The sequence below is a fragment of the Lates calcarifer genome, unplaced genomic scaffold (assembly GCF_001640805.2).
Source record: "Lates calcarifer isolate ASB-BC8 unplaced genomic scaffold, TLL_Latcal_v3 _unitig_2590_quiver_3015, whole genome shotgun sequence".
NCBI lineage: Eukaryota > Metazoa > Chordata > Actinopteri > Centropomidae > Lates > Lates calcarifer.
In genome coordinates, this window is record NW_026116321.1 from 1 (window position 1) to 15204 (window position 15204).

Consider the following 15204-nt stretch of genomic DNA (forward strand, 5'->3'; position numbering starts at 1 on the left):
TCATAGTATGGCATCCAATATTGTCAAAAAACATCATAGTATGGCATCCAAAATGGTCAAAAAACATCATAGTATGGCATCCAAAATGTCTTAGTATAGTATGGCGTCCTAAATCATCAAAAAATGTCATAGTATAGTAAGGGGTCAAAAATGGTCAAAAAATGTCATAGTATAGTAAGGGTCAACATATGTCAAAAAATGTCAGTATAGTAAGGGGTCAAAAATGGTCAAAAAATGTCTTAGTATAGTAAGGGGTCAAAATATGTCAAAAAATGTCATAGTATAGTAAGGGGTCAAAATATGTCAAAAAATGTCATAGTATAGTAAGAGGTCAAAATATGTCAAAAAATGTCATAGTATAGTAAGGGGTCAAAAACGGTCAAAAAAATGTCATAGTACAGTAAGGCATCAAAAACGGTCAAAAAATGTCATAGTATAGTAAGGTGTCAAAAATGGTCAAAAAATGTCATAGTATAGTATGGTGTCCAAAATTGTCAAAAAGAATGTCATAGTACAGTACGGCATCAAAAACGGTAAAAAAAATGTCATAGTATACTAAGGTGTCAAAAATGGTCAAAAAATGTCATAGTACAGTAAGGCATCAAAAACGGTCAAAAAATGTCATAGTATAGTAAGGTGTCCACAATGTCCAAAAAATGTCTTAGTATAGTATGGCGTCCTAAATCATCAAAAAATGTCATAGTATACTAAGGTGTCAAAAATAGTCAAAAAACGTCATAGTACAGTATGGCATCAAAAACGGTCAAAAAATGTCATAGTATAGTATGACGTCCAAAAAAGTAAAAAAAATGTCATAGTATAGTAAGGGGTCAAAAAGGGTCAAAAAATGTCATAGTATAGTAAGGCATGAAAATTGGTCAAAAAATGTCATAGTATAATAAGGTGTCAAAAATAGTCAAAAAACGTTATAGTACAGTACGGCATCAAAAACGGTCAAAAAATGTCATACTATAGTATGGCGTCCAAAATTGTCAAAAAATGTCATAGTATAATAAGGTGTCCAAAATCGTCAAAAAATGTCATAGTACAGTAAGGCGTCAAAAACGGTAATAAAATGTCATAGTATACTAAGGCATCAAAAACGGTCAAAAAATGTCATAGTATACTAAGGTGTCAAAAATGGTCAAAAAATGTCATAGTATAGTATGGTGTCCAAAATCGTCAAAAAGAATGTCCTAGTATAGTATGATGTCCAAAATGGTCAAAAAATGTCTTAGTATAGTATGGCGTCCTAAATCATCAAAAAATGTCATAGTATACTAAGGTGTCAAAAATAGTCAAAAAACGTTATAGTACAGTAAGGCATCAAAAACGGTCAAAAAATGTCATAGTATATTATGGCGTCCAAAATAGTCAAAAAACGTCATAGTATAATAAGGTGTCCAAAATCGTCAAAAAATGTCATAGTACAGTATGGCGTCCAAAATAGTCAAAAAACGTCATATTATAGTATGATGTCAAAAATGGTCAAAAAATGTCATAGTATACTAAGGTGTCAAAAACGGTCAAAAAATGTCATAGTATAGTATGGCGTCCAAAATAGTCAAAAAACGTCATATTATAGTATGATGTCAAAAATGGTCAAAAAATGTCATAGTATACTAAGGTGTCAAAAATAGTCAAAAAATGTCATAGTACAGTACGGCATCAAAAACGGTCAAAAAATGTCATAGTATAGTATGGCGTCCAAAATTGTCAAAAAATGTCATAGTATAATAAGGTGTCCAAAATAGTCAAAAAACGTCATAGTACAGTACGGCATCAAAAACGGTCAAAAAATGTCATAATATAGTATGACGTCCAAAATTGTCAAAAAATGTCATAGTATAATAAGGTGTCCAAAATCGTCAAAAAATGTCATAGTACAGTAAGGTGTCAAAAACGGTAAAAAAATGTCATAGTATACTAAGGTGTCAAAAATGGTCAAAAAATGTCATAGTATAGTATGGTGTTCAAAATGGTCAAAAAGAATGTCATAGTATAGTATGATGTCCAAAATGGTCAAAAAATGTCTTAGTATAGTATGGCGTCCTAAATCATCAAAAAATGTCATAGTATACTAAGGTGTCAAAAATAGTCAAAAAACGTTATAGTACAGTACGGCATCAAAAACGGTCAAAAAATGTCATAGTATATTATGGCGTCCAAAATAGTCAAAAAACGTCATAGTATAATAAGGTGTCCAAAATCGTCAAAAAATGTCATAGTACAGTAAGGTGTCAAAAACGGTAAAAAAATGTCATAGTATAACATGGCGTCCAAAAAAGTAAAAAAAATGTCATAGTATAGCATGGCGTCCAAAATAGTCAAAAAATGTCATAGTATACTAAGGTGTCAAAAACGGTCAAAAAATGTCATAGTATAGTATGGTGTCCAAAATGTCCATAAAATGTCATAGTATAGTATGGCGTCCTAAATCGTCAAAAAATGTCATAGTACAGTAAGGTGTCCAAAATCGTCAAAAAATGTCATAGTACAGTAAGGCATCAAAAACAGTCAAAAAATGTCATAGTTTTATATGGCACTAAAAGTGGTCAAAAATGTCATAGAATAGTATGGCGTCCAAAATAGTCAAAAAATGTCATAGTATGGCATCCAAAATGGTCAAAAAATGTCATAGTATACTAAGATGTCAAAAACGGTCAAAAAATGTCATAGTATACTAAAGTGTTAAAAAATCGTCAAAAAATATCATAGTATAGCATGGCGTCCAAAATTGTCAAAAAACATCATAGTATGGCATCCAAAATGGTCAAAAAATGTCATAGTATGGCATCCAAAATGGTCAAAAAACATAGTATGGCATCCAAAATGGTCAAAAAATGTCATAGTATGGCATCCAAAATCGTCAAAAAATGTCATAGTACAGTAAGGTGTCAAAAATGGTCAAAAAATGTCATAGTATAGTATGGTGTCCAAAATCGTCAAAAAGAATGTCATAGTATAGTATGATGTCAAAAATGGTCAAAAAATGTCATAGTATAACATGGTGTCCAAAATGTCCAAAAAATGTCATAGTATAATAAGGTGTCCAAAATCGTCAAAAAATGTCATAGTACAGTAAGGCGTCAAAAACGGTAATAAAATGTCATAGTATACTAAGGTGTCAAAAATGGTCAAAAAATGTCATAGTATAGTAAGGTGTCAAAAACGGTCAAAAAATGTCATAGTACAGTAAGGCATCAAAAACGGTCAAAAAATGTCATAGTATACTAAGGTGTCAAAAATGGTCAAAAAATGTCATAGTATAGTATGGTGTCCAAAATGGTCAAAAAGAATGTCATAGTATAGTATGATGTCCAAAATGGTCAAAAAACATCATAGTATGGCATCCAAAATGGTCAAAAAACATCATAGTATGGCATCCAAAATGTCTTAGTATAGTATGGCGTCCTAAATCATCAAAAAATGTCATACTATACTAAGGTGTCAAAAACTGTCAAAAAATGTCATAGTATCGTATGACATTAAAAACGTTCAAAAAATGACATGGTATACTAAGGCATCAAAAACGGTAAAAAAAAATGTCATAGTATAGTATGGTGTCCAAAAAAGTCAAAAAATGTCATAGTATGGCATCCAAAATGGTCAAAAAATGTCATAGTATAGTATGGTGTCCAAAATCATCAAAAAATGTCATAGTATACTAATGTGTCAAAAATGGCCAAAAAACATCGTAGTATCGCGTCAAAAATGTCCAAAAAACTGTTATAGTATAGTAAAGGTGTAAAAAAAGGGTCAAAAAATGTCATGGTATAGTAAGGTGTCAAAAAAGTTTTAAAAAAAACTGTTATAGTATAGTAAAGGTTCAAAAATCGTCAAAAAATGTCATAGTATACTTTATGGTCAATGTCAGAAAATGTCATACTATCTGTCAAATGTAAGAAATAATTTGGAATATTATTTGTAATAAGATTAGGAAAAGTTGTAATAATAGAAGCATTTGAGAAATAATTAAACTTTCTTTTTCTTCTTCAATAATATTTGTAGTTTCAGGACTTGAAGCTTTGGACAGTTTCTGTGACTAACATGTTCTGTCTCTGCAGGAGGAGGAGAAGACGTCACCTGAAGAAGAAGATGTGGTTTGTTAAATGTTGTCTGGAACAGAATCAATAAAGTTTTGCAGCTTAATGTTTGAGTTGAGTTTCTCTATGACCAGCTATTCTCTGGTTGCATTGGGTCTTATTTTTCCATGTCTCTGGATGTAAATGATTGATAGGGACAATCATCTTTAGAATTGGTGCAGTGCAGCGTCAAAGTCCGTCCACTAAAGTTCTTATTTTTGTCTCTGACAGACTCAGATTGTTAATCTATGTGTCTATGGATAGGGTTCATACAGAGACAGAGCTTTTTATTAAAGAGTAAGATTAAAGCAGAAACATCACTATATGTCACTACCAGACTCCACTGACACAGAGATTTTACTGAGCACAACACAGGAGCTGCTGGAATACCACTGCCTCCATCTGTTAGTGTGTTTGCACAGATTCCATATATTTTTGTCCCTATCAAACATTTACACCCCAAAACATGGAAACATAAAGTCCAGGTTCAAAAAATACCAGAGTTATCTTTCTTAAATTTAAACTGACAGTATGTAAACATTTGTTTTTTTCCTCTCCTGTTTTGAAAATGACAGATACACTGAGTGTTTGCTCATGGCACAAAACTCCACTCAGTATTAGCATGTAGCATAACATGTCAAAGCTGACAAGTTCATTCGTGTTGACTACTTTTAAATAAAAACCTGTAACATTAACAGCCACATTGGTTGTCAAACTAAAACTCTACCATACACTCTGGTGTTGACCAACTCTTTAGGTTAACTTAGACACGGGTCATAAATCAGTTCAAACAGCTCGACAAATGCATCAACTAATGTGAAATCGATACCTACGTTACCCTCAAACACGACCACGGTCCTCTCTGAGCAGGAGAACCTGGCATCTGTAGAACTGGAGCTGACAGAGGAGTCTGAGTGGATCATCATCGATGTCTGTGACTGTGACACCTGAAGACGACAACAGAGAACATTTTACACTACTGCTGTTGTTATAGGATCAAACTGAACTTTAGTCTTTTTACCTCTGCAGCTAAACTCACATTTCTACAGTGTTTTCCATCACATCACATTTACTAGAACATTCAGATTATGTTATGATGTAGTTATATATTTACAATGACAAATACTTCAAACTAATCTACAGAACAGGTCAGAACAGAATAAACAGATGCTTAACATCATCTAATGCCCCGAATTCACAAACACTGCAGCTACACTCCTCACATCTGGTCAACCTATTCATTAATCTCAGTGATCCATATCTTTGCACTATGATGATTTCTTCTTTCTCTTACTGGCACACTGCCGCCTCCTACAGGTTGGGATCAGACAGCAGTTCAGAGTCAGGTGTGTAATCAGGTTGTGAACTCTCTGGCATTTGCATCTTTGGACTTTTTGAAGACACTGAATTTAAACTGAGAGGACAGAAAATATCTTCATGTAGTTCATCCCTCATCTGAGCTGCTCAGGTTCCACCAGCAGAGAACACTTTTAGCAAAAAACTGATAAGAAGTGACCAAATTACAAATACACATGATCACCTACTTAATATTTCCTCATGATCAGAAACTTCAGCAACTAATCCACATTTGTACAACTAATATACAACTACTGTTAATTTCAAAAAGGCTATGTCTAAAACAGCATGATGATGGAAAAACAAAACAACCAACAAAATTAGGAAAAAAGCAATGATTTTACTTGATATCCAACACGGGAGCAAACATGTAATTCAGATACCAATACAGACTTTAAATGCACTCATGAAACATTATTTATGGACTGAACACCTACTTCAAAACATCAGCATCCCAACATCACAGTACAGGTGAATGTACACAACATCAAAGAAATTTCCATAAACACCTATAGAAAACAGGAATAATAGATACAATAGATATGTGTGTATACACATGTACAATGCTTATGATGGTATCTGATGGTGACAATTAAACTGTGAGTGATCGTCTCAGTCAGTGGAGGTGGGAAGTCCTGGGTGCTGTGGCATTGTTGAGTCTGATGGCAAGAAACATCCTCCCAAACAGTTTGGGACACATGGGAGGACGAATCTGTGGCTGTTGCAGTTGCACATTGTTCGTTCAAAAGTGTGCAGATATACTGAGGGTTACATTGTTCATTAATGGCCACTGTTGCTATTTAATCAGCATTTGAGTTGGCAAGTCACTTTACAGATAGGTTTGCAGAGGTCTGGAGTTCACAGCAGTGTGCAGGGCTTGGTGAGCTCAGCATTCCTGGCTTCCTGAAGGCCAGACATCTGACTCGCACAAAGAAAACCACAATAAGTTAATATAGAGCAAGGAAAGAATACAAAGAAGTGGATAATATATATCTGAGAGAACACACCTGAAGACATGAGTCATGTGGTACAGAGGTGTGTTTGGTGCAGCTTGGCCTTACTCTTCTTCACAGCTTTCTAGGATATAACTCCTCAGGCTCACAGCATCTCACATTGATTTTTCTGGAGGCACAGGAAACTGCAGATCCATATGGCTTGGGCATCCTGCAACTATTCATCCAAAAAGTACAATGAGACGTTTTCTTTTTCCTGTAATTTATCAACTCTCCTAACAAAGCCTCGGAGTACTTCGAGCGGAATAATTCTGCGGGAACACAAGTTCTTTTGTTTGCACATTCCAATTGCACCATTGTGTTCTAAAGCTTACTTCAAAGACTGGTATCAATTGGTATCTGATTTAAATTGACAGGACTGAGTTGTTAGAGCTGAACCAGGGAGTGAGTACCACAGCTGAGCCTTTTTGCTACAGATGGGATTTGGGTGTCGAGGCTGACCTGACAATACCGGAGAAAACTACACCATGCCCACGTCCTAGGCCATCCTGTGCCAAACTGAGGCCCTTATTACAAGTTGGCTGGTTTTATGTGTGAAAGTTGGTGCTGCCTAGATCCTGCATCTAGTTGTCACTTGGATATTTAATTTAAATTTCAACACATCTGTCTGCAGTCCCAAAACACAGAGCTAGCAACCTGCTAAGACGACTAAACAGGAACTGTTACATCTAAACTACATGTTGGATGGTTGGATAGCATCTGAAACTCTCCCCCACACCTTTCCAACATCAGTCAACAGGTATCTGTGTTGCCCGTCATTTGTAACTTTCCAGAATCAACAATCTGACTGACAGACTTCACTCCACGATTGGCCAGCTTGGAGAGTCGGGACAAAGTTCAACCCAGTCTCTTGGTTCATTACACAGGATCCAGCTATCACCCACTTGTCTAGATAAAGTTCATCCTCTGCTCCTGATTCTGTAGCCTCCCTGAAGTTCCTCTCTCTGCACTGACCCTCGTTTGGCTGCACATCAAACAATCCCACTTCATTTTCTCCAGATCTAATTTTCTCTTCATGCAGCTTTCCAACATTCACTGCTGCTGTTGTCCCGTCTCCAAAGGCAGCTGCTTCCAGATTCAACATTGTTTTATCATGATTAGTAAGATGTGGCTGTAGACCATTGACAATACAGACAACATAAATTGTTTGACCCTATTTAATCTAAAAGTGGTAATGTTAAACATATCATTCCAATTACCTTGATCTAGGATAGCTACAGTTTGCTCTACATCACCAAATCTGACCCTAGAACATGTCAGCATCCAATTGTAGAATGAGTCTTGGAGTAAGATTATAACAACAGCATACCATGGTCAGCTGATTCACAAAAACATAGGGATCTTTGTCTGATTTTGGAAACCGCACAACCATGGCACACAACTCAGTAAAGGTTCATGGTCTATATGCAAATTCTTAGGGCTAAGTTTTCCAATTTCTTAAATACCTCCACCATTACTTATCCATTAAATGCACAGCTTTATGACAGAATCAGCAGTAACTGTACTTACAGCCCAGACTTCCTCACACACAGAGAGAAAAGCCTTGCCTTCTTATGTAATACGAGTCGACTCTGTTGACCTTGTTCTCTGTAGCATAAAGACGTCCTACCTTATTCCTGGTTGTGATTGCCGAATTTGGAAAAACTGCAAAAAATTGCTCCAGTTGTTGCTGATTCTGTCAAGACGTGCACACAGAGAGAACGTAAGATCTCACTGTCCAACAATGTACACTACTCACAATAAGTTAGGGATATTGTTATTTACATGAGTGCCCCAATATGTAAGGCACACTGTACACAGTGAGACCATTACGTGGAAAACACAAAATGAGGTGTGTCTATCACCCCAATACAATTGCCTCCCTATCCCAAAAATCTCTGAAGTGTATGTATGACATCCACTGAGTCTCTCACAATATCCCTAACTTATTGTGAGTAGTGTAAGTTAAAATGCGTAGAGTGACTTGTGGTGATGTGTGGATGAGTCTGAAACATTAGGACAAATCAGAGTCAAGCATTTTGTGCTGTCTGCTTCATCAGTGATCTACAGCCACATCTTACCAAAGACTCTCCAAACTGGCTAAACATGTAGTGACGTCTGTCAGTCAGATCGTTGATTCTGAAAAGTTACAGATGATGGGCAACACAGATACCTGTTAGCCAATGTTGGAAAGATGAGGGGGAGGGAGTTCAGATGCTACCCATCCAGCCAATGTTCAGTTCAGACACATCAAATCAAAACATAGAGAGATCAAACACTATACAGTAGAGTGCAAGGTTTTTGTAAAAACAAAAGGAAATCCTGAGCCCAACTTCATTCAAGCTATCACTCACTTAACACTACAGATATTTTCTGAAAAATTCACAAAATATGTTAAGATATAAATTTTCACCCTGTTAATAATGGTAAAACTTCATCTAACACCAGTACTCTCCCTGCAGCATCTGGCTTCAATTGCAAGCAAAGTCTAAGAGCTCTAATTCTTTTCTCTGTGTCCACTTCAAGACAACACCTGTTAATACCAGGTAACTCAACTTGGTACACTTCACACATCAATTTGGTTTTCAATTGCTATCAACCCATCACCAGTAAATCAAACATTAAGCAAATATACCCAAATTGGGTGTCAAGTAGCTTCTTCCGGATCCTCTCAGAGGTACAAGTTTGGGTGGTGATGATCTCGACAGCAGCACAATTACACCGACAGGCAATGTAATGAATCAAAGCACAATTCTTTAACTTTAGACAAGACAGGAGACAGAGACATACCAAGACAGATGAGGCAGACAAAGGTAGAAACAAAAAGAGAGACAAAGAGAAAAGAAAGATAGAGACAGACAAGAGACTAAGAGAGACAGAGACAAGACAAAGAAACAGAACCAGATCGAGACAAAGAAAGACAGAGACAGACAGACAAAGACTTAAAGAAACATAGGGAGGGTGGCCAGGACAGCATGGACATGGTAAAAAAGCTGAAATAAAACAGGATCTGTTTTCAAAATTACACTTTTCTTTGAAGATTCTTGGTCGTCCAGGTCATAGTATTTCTAAGTGCTATACAAAAACTGGACAGAACTGAAGAAGCCTTTCAGATGAAAGGTCTTCAAGAACCTCAAACAAGTCCAGTTGATTTTGTACAACACTTAGACAAAGAGAGATACTTATGTTTTGTGGAGCTACATGACAAAAAGGTTGTTGCACCAAAGCTGATCCAAGCTGATTGGATAGAAATGGAAGCAGTCATGGCACAGGCAAAGTTTGTCTATTTGATTGTTAATCAAAGCCTTATACAAATTTGCATATTTCTCTGTATCTATTGCCTGTCACTTAATTTTTTTCCCAATCTTCTTGCAATATAGGTTTTCTGATCTGTTAGTCCGCCTGTCCAATGAAGCTAATCTGACAGTCTGTCCAAAAAACTGATTCCGTCAGACAAAGACACGCAAAGACACAAAGACAGACACACAATGTTCGTATCAATGTGTGTGAATGTATGTGTTTGTGAGAGGCTTGGCAGCCAACACACCTTCAATACACAACAGGCTGATTAGAAAAAGACAGTGGATAGGAAGTGTAAGAATCAGCCTGTATGCATGTGAGACAGAGGAAATAAAGGGGTGGCACAGCGGCCATAATTAATAAGAAACCACAGGACTTGTTTGTAGATTCCCCAGGAAAAATCAAAACCAATTATACAGACTAATCGACAGGTAGATGAATGGATGGTTGGTCCTCTTGGATGGACAAATGGGGAAATAAAAGTATGCAGTCATGGCACTGCTATATTGCTTGGTTGCAGCAGCCAATCAAAACTACAGTTCAACAGATGCGCAGACATACATCAGATAGTATTTTAGAAACTTGATAAAAACAGGACATTTTATGCTGCTCTGCAGTAAAATTAAACAGGTTGCTCTAAACAGCTGTGTTACATTACAAAGTTGGAGTCTAACAGGAACAAACACACCTGACAGCAATTGACTGTAATGCTAACGCTAAGCTAACTTGTGGCTAACTTAGCTACTTTACAGGCATCACTTACCTTCTGGGTGAATTTTAAAGGGCCCAGTTCTCCTGGTATCTTTATCCTTCACCTTACAGGAGGCCAATGTCCTGTTAATTAAAATAAATAAAAAGTGTGAGTTGAGTTTCAAGCCTCCAAAGTCTTCCTGGCCCTGCAGGGACAGTTTAGTCATTTTCTAACCCTGAGATTCACCTTGGTCTCTGTGTGGTATTTTGGAGGGGGGGGGACACCAACAGCAGGGAATTTTATTCGAATGAGTCCAAACTGAGTTTCTGCACAGAGAATAGATGTTGTGAAACCATGTCAGCTGGTGATACAGGTGATTTTATCATCAGGAGCAAACTGAGTACTGGTACAGTAACTGCATGATGCTTTATATGTAAATAAACCATCTGAATTAATCACTCCACTGCCAGTACGTCTGTTTAAACTGGTTAAAGCATGACTCTTTAATCTTTCTTTAAAAAGAAACATCACTATATGTTACTACCAGACTTCATTGACAAAAACAGGAATTTTACTGAGCAGAACAGGGGCTGCTGGAATACCACTGCCTCCATCTGATAGTTAGTGTTACTGCGTAGTACTTTTACTTCAGTAAAGTATCTGATTAGTTCTTCCACCGCTGAAAGTCACGCAGTAACACAAATACACTAACAGATGAAGGCAGTGGTATTCCAGCAGCTCCTGTGTTCTGCTCTGTAAAATCCCTGTTTTTGTCAATGGAGTCTGGTGATGACATATACCGTTTGTAGTTAAAGAAAATGCTCTTGTTCTTTGATAAAAGCTCGATCTCTGTTTCCATAATGTTGTCAGACACTTTGACCTTTTGAATTTAATCAGCTCCTGTGTGAGCACTCTGACTGTTCCTTTGTTAAACTCTGAACTTGGATTTAAACATGGGAACTTAATGAGAACAGGACATGACAGCAGCCTGCGTTCACACAGAGCGGTGAAGTGAAACGTGTTTCTCTAAACAAACACCTTACAAAGCTAGCGATGCTAACCTGCAGCAACACACCTGACGCATTAGCGTCACGCTAACTAGCGTCACGCTAACTTAGAGATGTCACTTGCCTTTCTGACGTGGTTTTCCCGCTCCTCCTGTCGTTGGACGCGATCATCCCGGTGTCTCTAACTTTAAATAACATTTCACACAGCGGCAGTTTGGCTGTTAAGTTTAAATCCCGCCATCACGCGGCTGACACCGTCAGCTGAGAGCGTCCCGGTGTCTGACGTCACAATCAGATAAAGTTGGAGTGCGCAGGTGTTGATGCGTTGAAGGTTCACGGACGGTCGTAAAAACCACAACTCTTACAGGAATGTTTGTGAATGGTTGTTTTGTCTGTTTGTGGTTGTTTTGTGCGTCTTTGTTCTGTTTGTGTCTGTGACTGACTTTCTAACAGAGACAGTGAAAACAGTCATTTCACACAGAGGCTTGTGCTCATCACTTATTGATTGTGTTATATGAGAGTCAATGAACAAACAAAACTTCACCAAAACAATGTACAGTATTTAATTTGTTCATTTATACAAGTCTCATCTTGCAACGTCAATAATCTATAGTTCAAAAAATAGATTTTATAGAAGATTTTGTCATTACAGATCCATCCAAACCTTCCTACGTTTTTACAGATTTTAAAGGTGACGATTCCAAACTCGTCTAAAACCAGAACTGTAAACAGTTCTGGTTTTAGACGTGGAGTTTAGATCTGAGAGCAGGTCAGAACCTCTGCTGGATGTTAATGTAACTTCAGCTACAGTAAAAGCTTTTAGGACTATCTGTTAAACTATCACCTATGAGGACAGTATTATCATTATTATCTAACAGGAGAACACTGGAAAACGTTTTCCGCATTTAATCCAAATAAACACAAGAACATCAAACCAGAACTCAGTAAAACAAGAATAAAAGTCAAAGGAAAGTGAAAGGTGGTTGGTGTGTGTTGGAGGAGTCTCTCGGTTTTTGTGTTTGATGAAGAAGGGAAGACGATTGTTCAGCTGGAGGAGGAGAAATTCATCCGTCTTCTGCTTCTTTCATCCTTTAGTTTGTCTTCTTCTCCCCTGTGAAGAGAAACATGAAGCTTCATTAACACTGTTCTTCTTCACTGCAGGTCACAGACGACATCACTTCCTCTCCCATCAGTAAAGCTCTGACTGCTGCAGCAGGTAGATATGAAGCTGGTTACTGCCACAGTCTGTCAGTGGGACTAAGTCAATCACCTGCTAACTTACAGTTTGTCACCAAGTGCAACAACAAGTCCAACATGTTGAAACTAAATCTCTCTGATCGAGACTCAACTAGTTAAAGTCTTCATGTTTGGTCTGAGACAACATGTCCTCTACGAGTTAACTAGAGAGGAAAACATCCATGTCACTAGTTAACTAGCGACTCTTTGTGGACCTGACTAGTTCACTAGTAAAAGAGCATGTGTACTAGTTAGCAAGTAAGGTATAAAAAAAGACACCAACCAGTGCAACTAATGGATACTTGAGTTTTTACTAGTTGTAAACATTTTGAGCCTGACTCATTAACTAGTTTGCCTTGACTCGTTCACATGTAAGCTCCAACATGCAGCCACTTGTTAACTAGTTTCAGTTCCTCAGACCAACAGGTTAACGAGTGCACAACATGCAAATGCAGTGGGCAGGACAATGACAATGAGTTCTGATTGGTTGGCTTTTTTATTTTGTACTGGAGAACCAATGGGAAGCTTCAATACACACTTCTGCCCACCTCCTCATTAGCATTTGGTACAACTAGTGTGACTAGTTAACACTTTGGCTTTTATTAGATAAGTAGACCACTGGTTAGTTAGCTGTCAGAGGTTTTACAGCTCACTGGTTAACCAGTAAGAATTCAATTCTAAAAATTTGAATCTTCTTCCTTTTTTTCTTTTGCTTTTTACTGTAATTGTCACATTGATGATTGAACCTGAGCAGACTGGTTTTCATCTGGACACTAACAGTTATTTTCTGAACCAGGTTTTCCTGCAGTTTTCTCTTCAGTGTTTCAGGTTCAGGTCTCTCCTCTGGTTTTCTCACCTCTGGTTTTCTTGGCTTTGGGGGAGCAGGGTTTGGACACCTTGACGGTGGTTTGGCACTCGGCATTGAACAGCGCCCTCTTCAGTGTTCCTGATCGATTCTTGGTGTTGGTGACGGCGTCGCAGGATCCCCCACGGCCCAAACTTATACTTACAGTCACCTGAAAGAAACGGACATTTAAACCTTTAACACACTGAACAGGTGAAGAGGTGATGACTCCTTCCCTTTCAAATTAAGAGCCTGAACAAACGCTAACTGTAACTTTGAAATAAAAATCTGAATGTGCAGCTTTTCACATTTAAACAAAGATAAAAAATGTCCATCAGATCTTGTTAAGAAGATAAATCCAGAGTCAAAGGAGCAGTTCCTGTGATGGCCTCAAGAAACTGTTCGCTGTATCTTTGCTTCACCTGAGTTCAGGTGGATTCACCACCAGTCTGAAATCTATCAGGATCAAAATTTATTCTGAATTCAGTTTGAAGTTAAATTTGAAATTAATTCAGATCCAAAACCTTAAGGACAAAGTGAACAAAAGTCCTTAAACTCTAAGAACTCTGAGAAGTCAGAACACGTGTATCATCCTGCTTTGACCAGCAGGGTGTCGCTGTTTGTAACTGACTCTGACACTTTGTACAATGAACCGGTTTCCTTAACTGGAAAAACTTCACGTCAACTGAATCTGCTGCTGCAGGTGTGTGTGTGTGGGGTGTGTGTCAGGTGTGTGTCTGCGTCTTACTGATGTCCTTCTTCCAGTTGCAGGGGATCTTGCAGTGGATCTTGTCGTTGCGGTCTTTACAGGTGGCCTCTCTCAGTCCGTCTCCACAGTCTCCCTGTTCTGGGACACATTTCCCGTACTGAGTCTCTGCGGCGGAGCACTCTGAGGTCGGCCTGGACTTATCATGTTTACCACCTGGAGGAGGAGCAGAGAGACACACCTGCTGTCACAACAACACCTGAGAACTCCACATATTCTGAGCTTTAAACAGCCAGACACATAAAGATTCACCCTGGTTTTAACTCGATGTAACATGAACATTCACAAAGATTAGATTTAGTAAAATATTTAGCAGTAAAGTTGAATTTGTTCTGAATGTGAGGATTTCTTCACAGCTCAGTTAAAACCTGAACATGTTTGGTGTCTGAAGCTCGACTCGAAAAACTTGTCTCATAATAACAACAAACATCAGAATCCTGATTTACAGACAGACAGACAGAGTCCACACTAACATTTACACTCTGCTTTCAGAAATCAAATACATATCTGAAATTCTGTACTTTTCTTATTCAAATATATGAGGAATAAATTTCTCCATCGTGTTGTTTTGTTTTGTTTTGTTTACACTTCTTTACTGAACTGTTTCCACATTCAGAAGCAAATATTGTAAATATTGTTCTTCTTTCTTAGATTTATCTCAGTATCATATGAATCAGTAAGAATATCTGGGCTTTATCAGATATGATGGACACTTTTATTACTTTAAGTACATTTTTACTAATGATACTTTTATGAAAAGTATTTCGAGTATTTCTGCTTCCTGTTACTTTCTACGTTTACTCCACTACATTTATTAAACAGCTGCAGAAACTGCTTTCACAGACGAAAGATTAAATCTCAGGTTCAGTCGTTCGTGTCTCCTCAGGTTGAAGTGTCATCGCTCTGACTGTTACTCTGCAGCGCACC

At 37.6% G+C, this 15204-nt stretch overlaps 1 long non-coding RNA gene and 1 pseudogene across 1 annotated transcript; both read right to left on the minus strand.

Annotated features, from left to right (window-relative positions):
* Window positions 1–5716: 5716 nt before the first annotated feature.
* On the minus strand, window positions 5717–10744 carry LOC108892961 (uncharacterized). The gene is made up of 4 exons (XR_001962581.2): window positions 10671–10744; window positions 10497–10567; window positions 6449–6611; window positions 5717–6359 (listed from the first exon to the last, which is right to left on the minus strand). It is a non-coding gene; the product is annotated as an uncharacterized LOC108892961 (long non-coding RNA).
* Window positions 10745–11970: 1226 nt separating this feature from the next.
* LOC108892960 (midkine-like) lies at window positions 11971–14458 on the minus strand (annotated as a pseudogene).
* Between the last annotated feature and the right edge of the window lie 746 nt (window positions 14459–15204).